The sequence below is a fragment of the Lathyrus oleraceus genome, chromosome 2, assembly GCF_024323335.1.
Source record: "Lathyrus oleraceus cultivar Zhongwan6 chromosome 2, CAAS_Psat_ZW6_1.0, whole genome shotgun sequence".
NCBI classification, from domain to species: domain Eukaryota; kingdom Viridiplantae; phylum Streptophyta; class Magnoliopsida; order Fabales; family Fabaceae; genus Lathyrus; species Lathyrus oleraceus.
Window position 1 is genome coordinate 326875529 of NC_066580.1, and position 17137 is coordinate 326892665.

The 17137-nt window shown below is 44.3% G+C and overlaps 1 protein-coding gene across 1 annotated transcript in view; it reads right to left on the reverse strand.

Annotated features, from left to right (window-relative positions):
• Positions 1-17137, reverse strand: part of LOC127123071 (uncharacterized) — an 87099-nt gene that overhangs the window by 49513 nt on the left and 20449 nt on the right. The gene's annotated exons all lie outside the window — the stretch shown is intronic.

Consider the following 17137-nt stretch of genomic DNA (forward strand, 5'->3'; position numbering starts at 1 on the left):
TGAAATTCTTGATATGTATCACATGAACTTGAAATTTTGTGGAGTGATTCTAGACACCTTGAAGTTTATCTTGGCTTTGGTTTGAGTCATTTATCATGTGTAGATTCTGTTTTAGGCTTGTGTGAAGTTGATGCATGATTTTGTGCCCTAATTGAGCTTGTTTTGCCATGCCTTGACTTGATGAATTTAATTGACATGCTTCCACTTGCCCAATTGACTTGAATTTTGGTGTGATGATAATGTGATGAATGGTGTTTAGCCATGATTTTTCTTGGGATTTATTGAATTATTTTTGAATTAGTTTGGATTGATTCATTCTGTTTGGTCCAATGAGCTTTCAAATTGCATGTCTTGCCTTAGATGCTTTGTGAAATGAAATTGGTGTGTGATATGAATGTGAGACCACTTGGACATTGTTCTAATTTGATTGAACTTGATTTGTGCCAATTTTCATGTTCTGTTTTGAATTATTTCTCCCTCTTTGACCCTAGGCCTTGTCCTAGGGGTTTGCTTCTCATGTTTGAGCTTGGTTTGCAGGTTAAGAAGCATATGGCATTGAGGAATTGATTCACATTGCTTGAGTTGACTAATTGGTCAATGTTGAACTAATTTTGAGTTTGTTTTGTAGGTGGCTTCTAAGTCATTTGAGTTGAGCTTGTGCATTGCTTGATGCATTGCTTGTGTACAGTTAACTGTTGACTTGTAACTGTCTGTTTGATTGTTTGAGCTGTGTACTGACTGAGTTAGATTGATTTCAGGTACATTAGTTGCTATAGTTCATTTTGAACTTGCTTTTGCTGTTGCTTGGTTGCTTAACCAATTGAGGTATAACTCACTGACTTCATGTAGTCTGGAAGACCTGGCCTGTTACTTGGCCAGACACCTGTCTGAAGTCCCCCTTAAGAGGCAATGCTTGTGTATGTTTATCTCTGTGCCAAGCAGGAAAAGACCTTGAATAAGGCAATTGGCAGATACAAGAGATGTGCAATCCATCTCCTGCTATTCAGTTGAGTCATCCCTTTGCTCACACAACTGGTGTTGATGCATTATGGACATTAACCCAAGATCCATGTTGAGTCAGTCATAAGTGTAGAAGGGTTCCAACTTTCTGAACCCACACTTCCTTTGTCTAAAGCTCTCCCAGGCCAGGGATAAGAGCTGTGAGGCACACCCCTCACTCCCTATTTCATCTGCTTCACCCTAACTCTCAATGTTAGGGTTAAGAGCTAACATCACCTGATACAGTTGGCTTGTGTTTCACAGCCTAACCCTTGTGTGAGCCCACTTTGTCTGTATATAGTGTGTGCTAATTGTGTATGTTTGCTTTGTTTTGATTATGCTTGCATGCTTTGCTTTGCCTGTTTAGGATTAGCTTGCAGCCTGTGCAAGTAGATAGAAAACTCAACCTAGGACCATTGTGGAATACATGATAACTATTAGGCTCGAGTCAGTCTCCCTTTTAGTTGGTCATTTCCCAGTCTCTGGTTAGGAGAAAGTTTCTCCCCTGTTCAGGGGAACTACGTTGCCCTGATCCTCATACCAGATGAGGTACGTAGGCAAGAGGTCGCACGAGATCTCTCCGGGCACCCTTTTTCTTTTTGTGTGTGTTTGCTTGACAGTTGCTAGGCTCGAGTTCCCGACTCCTTAGTAACTTGTTGTTTGTTATCTTATTGTTGTGTGCTTGGAGTCTGACGTAAGTCCAGCGATTGGCAGTCGGTTTCCAGTGTGCGTTTGTTGGTTTGGAGTCTGATGTAAGTCCAACGATTGGCATTCGGTTCCCATGTTTGCCTGTTTGCGTGTGTTTTGTTTCGGCGTGCGTGAGCCGAACTACGGTAGCTCTGATTCTCATTCCAGATGAGATACGTAGGCATAGGATGCGATATCCTAGCGAGCCCTCTCCCCTTTTCCTCCACCTGTGTTGTTTCCAGTGCGTGTGTGTGGTGTTTGTGAGCAGTTTTAGCAACCTTTTTCTTTCCTTCTGAGCGTGGATCCCGTCGAGTACGACGGATGCGTAGGGGTGCTAATACCTTCCCTTCGCATAACCGACTCCCGATCCCATCTCTCTTTGGTCGCGAGACCATGTCTTTTCCAGGTTTACTTCGAGCGTTTCCTTTCCCTCTTTTGGGATAAATAACGCACGGTGGCGGCTCTGTGTTGTTTTGTTTCAGCCCGCCGGTTGTTTTTCGCGGATGCGACAGCTGGCGACTCTGCTGGGGACTAGAGAAGTTGACCTCTTGCTGGTCCATCTTCCCTAAGCGAGTCTCTCCTAGCGTTCTAGGATAGTGTAGGTTGCTTGTGTTGCTCTATTTATTGCATTTATTATTCTGTTGTGTATATATATTTGCATAAATATTTGCATGCATCATACTATCATGTTGCTGTCCTCTGTACAGGTGGTTCCTCTGTTTTGGGGTGGGTGTTCTGAGTGGGGCTAAAACCCAGGCCCGAGTATACACCTAGGATTAGTGTGGTCTCACGTTCCTCATTTTCTTTATCAGCATATTGTTGCAACGTGACATACCACAAGCCGGACGAGGTTTATTTGAGAGTGCTCTTCCTTTGTGGAGTATCCACTCTGGTTGAGTTACCTCATCTGAGCTATTGACTTCGGTGACCGTTCTTTCCCGGATCTTTGGTTTAGACGATCTTAAGAGAGCTGCAACGACACACCCGAAAGGGCAAACCCGTTGAGTATCTTTGCCCGATTGTCGAGACCATTATCCGCCTTAGGATGACCTGATTAGAATTCACCTGTGAGGGGAGGGTTGATTTTTACAGATGCATGTTCTGATGGTGACTTTGATGGTGACTAATGGTTCATCCGTTGATCAGAGTCCTATTTATAAGTCGGATTTATGGATTTATTTCCAAGACGCCGGAGTTCTGTCCGCGGTATTTATCAGTGGGGATCCGTTTATTTCAGGATTCCCCGGGCCGATTCAGAGGTTCTTATGGTTATCTGCTCAGAGATTGTCTGATGATGATGATGATGTATCTTTCAGTTCCGTTTATTTCAGAATCCTTGAGTTGGATTTATGATTAACCAGTACCTCAGATGGTTGTGATCGGTTCAGAGATCAGGCTTCAGTGCAACAGTTGTTCAGATGACTTGGAGGATGGCACAATGCATTGCATTCATTCATCAGCATCATCACATTTTGCATTTACCTGCATCTAACACATGTTTATCCATATGCAGGGACATTTTTGATTGAGATCCTGGTTGAGGGACTTTCTTTGCTCAGATATGAGGACCGGTTTGAAGGACGACGTCGTCTACAGTTTCTTCGATCTAGAGATTGGTGTGTTGAGAGATATGATAGCCTTGATTACGCCCGACCATGTGGGGATGTTTCGTGAGGCATACGGTGGTATTCTGAAGTTGGTCTTCAGGCTTACAGACAGTGACAGGAGCGCCATTCATACTCTTCTTCAGTTCTATGACCCGGGTTTGAGATGTTTTGTGTTCCCGGATTATTTGTTGGGACCCTTGATGGAGGACTATGCCAGCATCCTAGGTATTCAGATCCGAGATCAGATTCCTTTCTATGCCACTAAGGTGGAGCCTGACATCGTGGAGATTTCTCGTGCTCTTTATTTGAGCCCGGAGGTGACCAAGGAGGGTTTGAAGGAGAAGGGAAAGCTACCTGGTTTTCATCTGAGTTTCTTGGAAGCTAAGGCCAAGGAACATGCTGTTGCGGGTAATTGGAAAACTGTCTGTGCCTTGATCGCTGTGAGCATTTATGGGACTATCCTGTTTCCTAATCAGAAGAGCTTCGTGGATATTAATGCCCTCAGATTGTTTATACAGAGGAATCCCATTCCTACTCTGAATGGAGATGTCTATTATTCGGTTCATAACAGGAACGAGAAGCGGCGTGGGGGATTGATCAGGTGTTGTGTCCAGTTGCTATACAAGTGGTTTATGGGGTATTTGCCTTCCCGAGGTGCTTTTGCTTCTCTTGATCCTACGGTCAAGTGGTCAGTCAGGTTGATGGGTTTGCGAGCCGCTGATATAGCTTGGACGCATAACGGTATGGCTGGACGAGACTTCATATATAGCTGTGGGAGTTTTCCCAATGTGCCTCTCATAGGAGTTCAGGGTTGCATTAATTACAACCCAACGCTTCTTAGGAGACAGATGGGGTTTGCTATGGAGGTTCCTCCTCTCGAGCGCGAGATTCAGGAGTCTTTCTATTTCCCGGCTGAAGGTAATCAGACCAAGTTGAGGCAGGTGTCTGGGTCATGGTGTAACATTCAGAGAAAGGGCAAGGTTCCTTTTGGCAAGGTTAACAGCCGGTCTTTTCCTCCATTTGATGATTGGCTTCGGAAGAGGATAGAGATCACACATCTACCATTTCCGGGAGGTGATCCCTGGTGTCCTATGATTGAGGGTCCGCGTTCTTCTGTCAGTATGGGAGAGTTCCTCGAGATGAAGAGAGCCAGAGATCAGTTGCAAGCGGAGAAGACTGAATTAGAGATGAGTGTTGCTCGGATTCAGATGGCTAATCGGGAGATCAGAGTGAGGATGGAAGATCAGGATAAGCGACATGCTCTGGAAGTGAAGCGCTTTGAGATGGATACCACTTACTATGGCAAGGTCAGTCAAGCTTTAGCGTCGTCCACAAGGGAGCACGACATAACCAAAGAGAGATTGGCTAGAGCTTCGAAAGTCATTGAAGATGAGAAGAGGAGGCAAATCCTCGTGAGGGATCAGAGGGAGGACAGAGTCAGAGTCCTCATCGCCGAGTGGGAGTCAAAATTGAAGACCAAGGAAACAGAGAATCTGAAGATCATCGCCGAGAGAGATCACTACATTGCTGAGAGAGATCATTACTTCAGACAGATGAATATTCACCAAAAGGAGGTGGGGAGATTGCAGCAGGAGAACACCGAGCTCAGGTTCGCCGCGGAGTTCGCGAAGATGGTTGATGATATAGGGCCTTCTGTGGGACCTTCATCAGGCTAGATCTTTCTTATTTGTGTGGATTACCGTCAGGCCTGTTGACGGAATTCATTTGCTTGTATTTCCTTTCTGATTCTGGAGAATTGTACTTGATTTATATCAGCTTTGATGTATGACTATGGCACTTATTGTGCGCTTTTGATATACGATGGTTATTTTCATTCAGTGATTGATCTTCAAGCTTTATTTGCTTCTCTGTATGCACTCACACAGCACACACATGGTTGGGTGGTATTTTGCTAGATCATATATCTCTGATCTGTATGATGAAATCGAATGATGAATGTCAGAATGTTGCTGCCGGATTATTATCTGTCTCGATGAAGCCAGGATCGAGAAACAATGTGTTCCTCATGTGGATAGACATTGCATTCATGCATAACCATAATAACTTGTCTTCTGTTTTGCAGGTGTCAGTTTCTAACCTGTTTGATTGACACAGGAATGATGAATTCGCCCAACGCCGATATGCTCGAACTGAAAGAGATGGTGAGAGAGTTGTTCACAGTCGTGCAGAGGCTCGCCTTGGGGCAGAAAGCGATTGCTGAGAGGGTGGAGAAGATCGAGAAATGGCTGATAACGGAGAAAGTTCAGGGAAAGGCTCCGTCACCCGTAGTGAAGAAACCCCTTGACAATGGTCAGCTCAAGAAGGGGGATGAATCAGTTGGTGTGAAGGCTAAAAAAGAATGCGGTAAGGATCGTTACCACCCTTATGCTGCCACTGTAACCATTCCTGTTGGTAATCCACCTGCACCACAGCGACAACAGTCACCTCCACAGAGGTCACAAAAAGCTGGGTGCCGAGTGAGAAGAAGGATGGCAGATCGTCATTTTAATAAACCGCCCGTGACTTATGCCTCTCTGTTTAAAAGGTTGATGGATCTCGGGTTGGTGCAGCCAAGGACATTGGTTCCAGGGAAGCCGGATCAGAGGCTTGCAAGTTATGATGAGAATGTCAGGTGCGAGTTCCATGTTGGGGCACCCAGACATCACATTGAGGATTGCAAAGCTTTTAAGCATATGGTCCAGGACTTGGTGGATTCTAAAGCCATCAATTTTGTGCTGATGTCGGATGTTAATACTAACCCCATGCCGATGCATGGCCCTATGGGGGTGAATGTGATGTCCAAAGCCAAGAGGAAAATGGATGAAACGAACGGGGATCAGTTAAAGATTCCAATGTCTGTGGTCCAGAAGCATCTGATGAAGAGTGGGGCTTTCCCTGGTGTTGATAACTGTTGTGCGGTTGTCGCCACAAAGGGGTGTGTAGTGATGAGGGAAACGATCCAAAGAATGATGAAAGTAGAAATGGACGATGTAAGATGTAAAGTACCCAGTCTGGCAGTTGAAGCTGTCAAGGTGGAGAATGCCATTATTGCTGAGAAAGAGAAAAAGCCGTCCATTTCTTCTTACAAACAGGCAGTGGAAGTGGTGAGAAATGGAGGGATCCCAGGCTGGGGAAAGATCATAGGCATTATGGTAAAGGCGGATATGTTTGGGGTTGGCTATCAGAAAGGCCAAGACTCTTCTGAGCAGAACAGAGGACGTCGTCCACCGTTCGCATTTGTCAGTGTCGGAGTGCTGGATCCAGATCACGCCTATACAGTGGGTGAAGAGATTGACAGTGACCGCGAGCTGGAGTCGTGGATAAAATCGTGCGTACCAAGAAGCTGGAAGGCCTCAAAGATCATCACTGTCGCTCGTCCGGAAGAGTAATGTTTTCTGTTTTCAATTCTGTTTGCATGGAAGCCATACGTTTTGCCCGAAACGTAATGGTTCATTGTAAGGGCCACCTCATGTTTCATTTTGCAACATTTTGCATCATAAATAAATGGATGTTTTTCAATTAAAAGCGGTGTTCCCTGTTTTTCATTTATTTTTGCAGTTTAAAAAACAAATAAAAATGGCAATGTTTGTTCTCTTTTTTCCCCTTTTGATTTGTCTCGTTCCGACTTCGAAAAGTAAATCTCCGGATCTCATTGATAACAATTTGGTTACACCTCATATGACTTCGACAATCCGATCTATCATGCCGAAGAAGAAGGCGAAGAAGATTGTGATCTGCTGGAATTAGCCAGGTTGTTGAAATAAGAGGAGAAGGTGATTTAACCGTGCGAGGAGCGATGCGAGATTGTTATTCCAGGCACTGCCGAGGTCAGCAAGGAAGTGAGAATTGGGGCCGCTTCAGAGGCGAGTCGAGAGCAGAATGGTAGCCCTGTTGAAAGAGCATGTGGATACCTTCACCTGGTCATGTCGGGACATGCCAGGATCGGATACCGATGCCGTTGTGCACAAGCTACCAGGGAGAGAAGACTGTCCTCTAGAGAAGCGGAACGCCGGTGCCACGTATCAGAGTGACTTTGTTTCATGATATGATTCATCATGAAATTGAATGCTATGTTGATGACATGATAGCAAAGTCCCAAAAAGAAGAGGGGCATCTGGCAGACTGGGGCCAGTCGTTTGACCGGTTGAGATAATTCAGACTGAGGTTGAATTCGAGCAAGGGCACTATCAGAGTGCGGTCCGGTAAGTTGCTGGGGCTTATTGTGAACAGAAAAGAGGAATCAAGGTTGATCCTGCTAAAAAAAAACAAAAAAAAAGAGAAAAAAGAGAAATGCCTGAACCGAGAACAGAAAAAGAGGTTCGTGGTTTCTTAGGTAGATTGAACTACATTTCATGGTTCACATCTCATCTAACAGCCACGTGTGAACCCGTATTCCAGATGTTGAAAAGAAAAGATCAAACGGTCAGGTGAAATAATGATTGCCAAGGGGCATTGAGAAATAAAAGAATATTTGCAGGAACCTCTAATTCAAGGATCAAGTGTTAATCTGGTACTTGACGGACCTCGAGGGGTTTATGAGGTGCGTATTGTGTCAGCATGACGAGTCTTGTCGAAAAGAGCATGCAATTTACCTTAGCAAAAAGTTTACCGACTGTGAAATAATACATTCACTGTTCGAGAAAACTTGATGTACTTTGGCATAGGCTGCTCGCCGACTGAGACAGTATATGTTGGTTCATACCACTTTGTGGATTTCCAAGATGGATCCGATTGAGTATGTGTTTGAGAAGCCAGCATTGACCGGACGGGTTGCGAGGTGGCAAATGATTTTGACCGAATATGATATTCAGTATACCTCTCAGAAAGCAATCAAGGGGAGTGTATTGACTGATTACCTTGCCCAGCAACCCGTAGAGGATTATCAACCAAGGAAGTTTGAGTTCCCTGATGAGGACATCTCGAGGTGCTCAAATCGAAAGATTGTGAGGAACCGATCACGGAGGAGGGGCCTGCCCCTGAATCCGAACGGATTCTGATGTCTGATGGGGCCATTAACATGAATGGAAACGGAGTTGGTGCTGCTTTGGTTACGCTAAAGGGATATCACGTTCCTTTTGTTGCCCGGCTAACGGTCGAATGCACCGACGGTGTGATTGAATACGAAGCTTGTATCCTGGATATCGAACCTCGGTGCATCTACTGGGGCAACGCCTTTCTCGTTGGTATATGGGATAGAAGCCGTATTATCGGTTGAGGTTCAAATTCCCTCTTTGAGAGTCTTGATGGACATGAAATTGCAAGAGGCTGAATGGGTAAGGACTCGGTATGAAGAATTGAGCCTAATCGAGGAAAAGAGGCTGGCAGCCATCTGTCATGGGCAGTTGTACCAGCAGCGGATGAAGCGCGCTTTTGACCGAAAAGTACGACCTCGGGTATATCACGTAGGTGATATGGTGCTGAAAAGGATCTTTCCTCCTCAGAACGATCGTAAAGGCAAATGGACACCCAATTATGAAGGTCCATTCGTGGTCAAGAAGGTTTTCTCTGGCGGAGCCTTGTTGCTGACGACCATGGATGGCGAGGATTTTCCATCCCCTGTGAATGCGGACGCAGTTAAAAAATACTTCGTATAAAGAGACCCGCTGGACGAAAAGAATAAATGGTCCAGGCAAAAATGGGCATCCCGGCGAACCAAAAAACAGAAAGAAAAGGTTCGGGCAAAAATTAGGGATAAAAGGAAAAAATGTACACCCGGCAAGTCGAAAACCTGAAAAGGCGACTTGGGCAAAAAAGGGTATCCCGGTGGACTGAAAACCCGAAAGGGCGGTCCAGGCAAAAGAGGGATTGAAACGAACAACTGCGTCTGGCATGATCGTTTGCTTTGGATATGACATGGATAATACCTGGTAGGGATCAATCAGAAACGTCTTATTCAGAAGGCAGAAAGCACGGAGAGTCTGAGGACATATGGGGTGTAACCGAGTTGGAACTCGATGAGATCGCGGGTTTCACATTGCCATTATGATGGATTTTTCCTTTTGTGCGCAATTACCTTTTTTCAGGAATTGCTTCCTTGTATTGCTCAGTCATGAGCCACACTTTTTCAATCAATAAAATGCATATTCAGTCAAATGATTTTGTTTTTTGTTTTCATTACCGCTTTGATTGCAAAAACATCCGATTGTTTGTGATAAAGAATCTTGCATTTTAAGACATACAGGTCCCTTCCAATGCATGCTTATAAGATTGAAAATTTGGAATCTTATTCGGAAGGTTGAGTGACCCAAGTGTTGAAATCTTGACACGCCTGGGGCACGGTTTTATCTAACGATCTCTTTTGCAGGTACTGTTAGATATTTTCCCTCACTTGCAGGTTGTGATGTGGAAGCTATTGACAAAACAATCCCCACGGAGTCCAATCAGGGACGAATGAATGGAAGAATGGTGAAAAGGACGACGGCGAGGGACGTACGACGACCCTTGGAATTAATCAAGAAGACTCTTCAAAGTCTGAAGATTAAGAAAGTTTGTACCAATCCAAGGAGTTCGCTCTCCGTCGGGTACGAAGCGGTTGGTAATACAAGGTGATGAATCAGAAAAGTCCAGACAAGTCTGGGAGTTCTCAAAATTGGAAAGCTGACATTGGATTTGGATTATGAATGCCAGGGTTCGACGAGTCGACGGGTGTGCAGTACCAAAATTTCCTCATCTCCCCAAGCAGAGTCGTGAGGACTAATTCCCCAGCAGATTCAGGGTCTGTGTTTCCCTAGTAGGGTCAGTATGGTTATATCCCCAGCGGGTTTGAGATGGGTGTTCCCTTAGTAGCCAGGCCCGAAGGCTGCTGTTTCCCAGTGGAGGTATCTGTGGGTGGTGGTTTCCCAAGCAGAGTCGGGATTGTTATATCCCCAGCAAGTCAGAGACCGTTGTTTCCCCACAGAGTGCGTTGGTGGTTCTTTCCCCAGCGAAATTCCTCAAGCGGATCGGGTTCAGTAGAATTTATCCCCAGCAAGGGTTGCCTTTTCCCAGCAGCATTACTATTCCCCAGCAGGGTGGAGATTGGAGTGTTGACGAGTTCCTCAGCAGAGTGCCTCGAGCTCTCCAGAAGAGTCCCTTGAGGGGGATACTTTTTATGCATTCATCATGAAGAATAAGCATAGCATATTGCATAATAAATCGCGTAGCATTTCCATGATTATGGAGCATTACGCTGAAAAAAAATCATGCATCATCATTGCAAGCATACGCTAGTCTCGAGCCGTGGTTACCGTTTGAGATTTGGTTTCGCCAGTGGGTGAAGATGCTACTCAAGCCGTGGTTACCGTTTGAGGAGTGGTTTTGCTAGTTGGAAAATCAGCAGTATTGCAAGCATCAGTTACTCAAGCCGTGGTTATCGCTTGAGATTTGGTTTCACCGGATGGTGAAGATGTTACTCGGAGGAGTTTAACATCATGACGCGATCAGCGCGATTCAAGCCGTGGTTACCGCTTGAGATTTGGTTTCACCGGATGGTGAAGATGTTACTCGGAGGAGTTTAACATCATGACGCGATCAACGCGATTCAAGCCGTGGTTACCGCTTGAGATTTGGTTTCACCGGATGGTGAAGATGTTACTCGGAGGAGTTTAACATCATGACGCGATCAGCGCGATTCAAGCCATGGTTACCGCTTGAGATTTGGTTTCACCGGATGGTGAAGATGTTACTCTGAGGAGTTTAGCATCATGACGTCAGAACTAATGTTCCCCAGTAGTACGATACTGGAGGAAACTTTTCCGTCGGACAGAGATGGAAATGTTACGCGATCAGCGCGATTCAAGTCGTGGTTACCGCTTGAGATTTGGTTTCACCGGATGGTGAAGATGTTACTCGGAGGAGTTTAACATCATGACGCGATCAGCGCGATTCAAGCCGTGGTTACCGCTTGAGATTTGGTTTCACCGGATGGTGAAGATGTTACTCTGAGGAGTTTAGCATCATGACGTCAGAACTAATGTTCCCCAGTAGTACGATACTGGAGGAAACTTTTCCGTCGGACAGAGATGGAAATGTTACTTGATCAGCGCGATTCAAGCCGTGGTTACCGCTTGAGATTTGGTTTCACCGGATGGTGAAGATGTTACTCTGAGGAGTTTAGCATCATGATGTCAAATCAACAATGTTCCCCAGTAGTACGATACTGGAGGAAACTTTTCCGTCGGAAAGAGATGGAAATGTTACGCGATCAGCGTGATTCAAGCCGTGGTTACCGCTTGAGATTTGGTTTCACCGGATGGTGAAGATGTTACTCTGAGGAGTTTAGCATCATGATGTCAAATCAACAATGTTCCCCAGTAGTGCGATACTGGAGGAAATTTTTCCGTCGGGCGGAGATGGAAATAAAATCGAAGGACGTTACGCGGTCAGCGCGAAAATTTTGTTCAATCAAGGAAAAGCAAAAAAGATTATCATCAGAAAGTTCCGGGGTTCAAGAAAAGCAAAAAAAAAAAAGAAGAAGACGATAATGATCCCCAGCGGATATGGTGTTCAGGCCATGGTTATCCCTGTGTTACCATTTATTTTGGTATCCGGATCGACATTCTGTTCCGGAATTCAGGCCGACTTTCTCCGTATCAGACGGGTTCTTCTTTCGATATTGCTTCTTTGCCAATTCTGACAGGCATTGTTAATTATTTCCCATCAGAGTGCAAATTGTTCGTCTGTTCTTGATATTCAATCACTCTTCACCATGATCATCTGAAAGCCGAGGCTATTCATATCGACAGGTTCACAGTGGATTGAATAGGGGCAGCTGTAACACCTCAAAATTTGCCCTCCTCTCTTGGGACTAGCTTAGCATATTGCATATCATTTTTTAGGACATTAGTCATTGCATCTTTGCATATCATGTGGCTACATTGAACAAGTCATCCTTCTAAGTCTTGCTCAGAAGATAAAGAGGTTAAGATATTCAAGCCTGAGGGTTTCATGGATTGATCACTAATCATCTGAGGGTTTGTGCCTCAAATTAGGGTTTCTTGGTTCCTCAAGGAGGTTGATCATCATCTTGGTTGGAATGGTACATTATCATCATCATGGTTTTATCATCACCAAGAGATTCATTGTGCTTGATCAGATGCCTTGGGATTAGGGTTTTGACCTCTGGTCAACCCTAATCATCTGCATTGTGCCAATCAGGGCTTGTTAAGGAGATGAGGTCTTCATTGAGATGAGAGATCATCATATGGTTTCATTGAGCTTATGGAAGCTAGGGTTTCATGTTTGAGCCATTTCATCAGGAGATTGAGGCTCAAATTCATCTGTGCATAGCCAATTCATCTATCAGTCAACAAAAGTCAACCAGAAGTCAACTGATGGATTTGGAGGTGGGAGAGGGTTGGATAGACTTCATTCATGTCCAAACAAGTTTAATTTGACATTTCAAACATCAACATTGAAGAAAATAAAGTCAGATGGAAACTTTCCAAAAATAGAAAGTGACTTGTAATTCAAAATTGCCAAAAATGGAAAGGTTTTCTCCTCAAAATTACATGTCCAAAAATGCTTCAGATGAAATTTTGTCCAACACTAAAGTTGTAGATCTTGTTCTCCCATTTCCAAAAAGTCCAAGAACATGAATTTCTCATGTGTGGTTGGCAAGTTATGGATCAATCTTGGTCAAGAAAATTTGAACTTCAAAAGTGCATAACTTTTGAACCAAAAGGCCAAATGAAGTGGGGTTTTTCGCAACATTCTTCTCTTATCATGTGCTATCCAATTCAAGCATCAAAAACCATGAATTTTGCTCACAAAAAAAATTGGACTTTCCATTTGAAAATTGGAGGGAAAAGTTAAGTTTGAAAATTATGCTTTGTATTCATTCAATTCCACTTGCATTTGCCTCTGCACCACATTTCCAATTGAATTGGAACAAAAACCCTGCACTGTTCCATTGGTTACTACATGTACAAGGCCATTTGCTAATATGCACCAAAACTTGCATTTCACTTAAACCTTTGCATTAGCCTAATCATGATTAGCAACATGTTTAACAACACATATAAAAGCTAAATCATAACTGTTTTCTTGCTAAGCATAACAAAATTTGGAAATTGAGATCTAGATCCAAAACTTTTCATTTTTTCTCTCTCACTTTTTCTGCAATTTTCTTCACAAACATAGCATCATCCTTGATCAATCCTTCATCCATGTGCATAATTGAGTTGAATTGAAGCAAGATCCATTGATTCTCAAGCCAATTCAAGAACTGTTGCAAGTGTGCTCATCAATGGCAATTCGAGTTTTCAGCTAGATCGTGTACCATTAACATCAAAACTCTCCTCCATTCATTCATATGAGCACTAAGGAGTTTCTGTTTGGATCTTCCAGGACTTGAAAGCATCGATTTCATAACTGCACTTCCAACAAGGTGAGATTTCGACTTGCATAATTCTTGAAATTAATGAATGCTTTTGGTAGATCTTTGAGTGTAGGTGTAACACCCCAAAATTTGCCCTCCTCACTCATGCATTCATTTTTAGGTCATTTAGCATTTCATACCACATTGCATCATGTCAATCGGGATTAGCTCCAAGAAGCTCGGACATCATCCAGGACACTTTGTGAGTTTTATTCAAATGGTCAGTCAACACAAGGAAAAGACACGAGGTACTACCAACAGGGCCAGATGAGGCCTATTCACCGTGCAAATCGCCAAGCTGGAAGAAGCGAGAATCTGCTGCTGAGCTGTCATGCTCGCTAGGCGAGCAGATGCTTCGCCTAGCGAAGAGTACTGTCATGATCGCTAGGCGAGCAAATCCTTCGCTAGGCGAAGGACGCGCATTTCAGAAATATCAGAAAGTTTTGGGCCTGAGCTGTCCTCATTCAAAGCCCACAAGCTGCGAAATTTGACCTATAAATACCAGAGTAGTCAATGAAATAAACGGTGAACACTGGCTGAACAGAAAAGACCAGAGACTGGAGAAGGAGACCTAGGAACTACTCTGCAGCAACCTTCAGGCAGCTCTGAGAAGTTCACTTCGCCTCACACGAACCCTAGTGCTACTTTGCAGATCCGGCCGCACCATTCAATCCTAATCAGTCTCTCTCATCAGGGATACCATTCCGAGGTTTATTCTGACTACTTGTATTGACTGATTTTCTTTGATGGTCTAGCTGGAGAGATCTCAGGGTTGCTAATCTTTTAGTTGCTGTAACTTCGGATCTTTATCCGTGTGGTAATTTTTTCCCTTTCTCGTACTTTATCACTTTCTTAGCTGGAAGACCTCGATAGGAGGCAATGTTTGAGCCCCTTGGTGGCATTTTACTTTGAGATACATGTTTTGTATTTTGTATTCGTATCCCCACAGGTAGCGCGGTTCCTTCGTCAAGGACTGCCTGTTTGCCCTCGAGCATCCCAAACCCTAAAAACCATAACACACGTTTACTCCTTCTACTACAGGCGAGTAAGTCTCCAAAGGTCGAGCATCCGGTAGATTGCGTAGTGACGTTGTTCGTCCAAAACCCAATCCATAACCCCGTAGTTAGCCGAACTACGGCTTGCTCTGATTCTCATTCCAGATGAGATACGTAGGCATAAGACGCGATGTCTTAGCGAGCACACATCCCCCCAACCCATAGGTCAGCCGAGCTACGAAGACTCTGATTCTCATATTCAGATGAGATACGTATGCAGTGGATGCGACATCCGCGCGAGTCATTTTCATTTAACCCTTTTTTTGGAAAACAGCACAAGATAAACCCACACCCTTTAGACGAAAACCACAAAAGTGGATCCCGTAGAGTACTACGGATGCGTAGGGGTGCTAATACCTTCCCTTCGCATAACCGACTCCCGAACCCAAGATTTGGTTGCGAGACCTTGTCTTTTCCTTTCCTTTTTCCAGGTTTACTTCAAGCGTTTCCTTTCCCTCCTTTGGGATGAATAACGCACGGTGGCGACTCTTCTGTCTTTTTCTTTCGCCGGTTGCTTTTTTTTCGCACACTGTATTTTTCAGGTTGCGATAGCTGGCGACTCTGCTGGGGACCCTAAGAAGTTGACCTCTTGCTGGTCCATCTTCCCTAAGCGAGTCCCTCCTAGCTTGTGTGATTTTCTTGTTTAGTGGGTGTTCATGCTTTTGTATATTTTATTTACTTACTTGCTTGCATTCATCTGCTGTATCTGTTGGAGCTGTTATTTGTTTGTTGGGATGGGATGTTCTACGAGAGATAAGCCCATTACCCAGGCTTGAGTGTACACACAGGTTTTAGAGTGGATGATCATGAGGCTTGCGTGGCATGTTGCTACGTTAAGTCGTTCGTGAAGAACCACACCCAGACGAGGTTTCTCTTGGATATATTATGTCCTACGGATGTTCCGTAACGACATGATGTTCCTTTAGAAATTGTCGACTCTGGTGACCATTTCCCGAGAAGTCAGTCGAGGCCTCTCCTCCGAGACGTGATTATGTTAGCTCTGGTGGGCGCATTCTCGCCGATCAACCCGAGGACCCCGAGACTGGGAACTTGCTTTAGGATGTCCTGTTGAGGGGAGTCAGTGGAGGTCTTTTATCCCGTAATAATGCCAAACCTTCAGTGGTAAACGTATTATTCGCGACTGAAGGGCTGAAGTTGACGAACTTCTGTTCTTAGAACCTACCAGTGAGGGGCGGGCTAAATTCAGGAAACCTTAACCTCCAACCAACCCGGTTTTCTGGAGCAGAGCTTGGATCTTGTATTATATTCCTCAGTGGTTCTCTCTTCAGACAGTGTAACCTGACAGATGTTCAAGCAGATACAGCAATCCTGATTGACATACCACTGCATTGCATTCGCATCATCACATCATTTGCATTCATAGTATTTAACACATGTTTATCCATTTCAAGGGGGTTTAAATCTTCTTCTTGATTCCGGTCGGGGTTTTTCTGAAGATGGATATTGGCAGAAAGAGACTGGTCGCCTACAAGTTTCCGGTGGTCTGTTGGGAGCCCATCCAACAGTTGATGCAGTTAATGGATCCCGATTCCCTAGAAGGATTCCGAAAGGATTACGGTTTGATTCTAAGTTTCGTCACGGTTCTTTCCAAAGATCAACATGACGCCCTATTCACACTGCTACAGTTCTATGACCCTCCACTGAGAGGTTTCACTTTCCCGGATTATATTTTGGTCCTTACTTTGGAGGAGATTGCCAGTTTTCTCAGAGTTCCTATCAGGTCACAGTTATTGTTCTACAGTTCTGAGTTTCTGCCCGATCTCAGCATGGTTGCTTCAGCCACATATTTGGAGGAATCAGTCTGGAAGGCTAATATGTGTCAGAAGGGAGAAGTTAGTGGTTTTCATCTGAGTTTCTTATTGGGAGAAGCAAAGAAGAAACTAGAAGACGGTAACCAGAGGGGTTTCAATGCTGTGTTGGCTCTTTGTGTGTATGGGATTGTCTTGTTCCCTAATGTTGCCAAATTTATGGACATGGACGCAATACGCCTCTTCGTGTTGAGAAATCCAATACCGGCCTTGCTAGGAGATTTCTTTCATTCAGTGCACCACAGAAATAAGAATAGAAAAGGAGGGTTGTTGAATTGTTATGCGCCTTTGTTTTATAAGTGGTTCAGTTCTCACCTACCCAAATCAGGAGTGTTTGTTAATGTCAAGGACTCGTTGAGTTGGTCGAAGAGATTGATGGGGTTGAGAGCTGAAGATATTTCTTGGTGGTCCGACCGGAGCTTGCTTCGGGCAGATATTATTCATAGTTGTGGGAACTTCCCAAATGTTCCGTTGGTAGGAAGAAGGGGAGGAATCAACTATAATCCTTCTCTAGCAGTTAGACAGTTTGGATATGCTTTAAGAACTCCGCCTTTGGAAAAGGATGTGGAAGAATCTCTGTTTTTCCATTCTTCGCCTGATTTG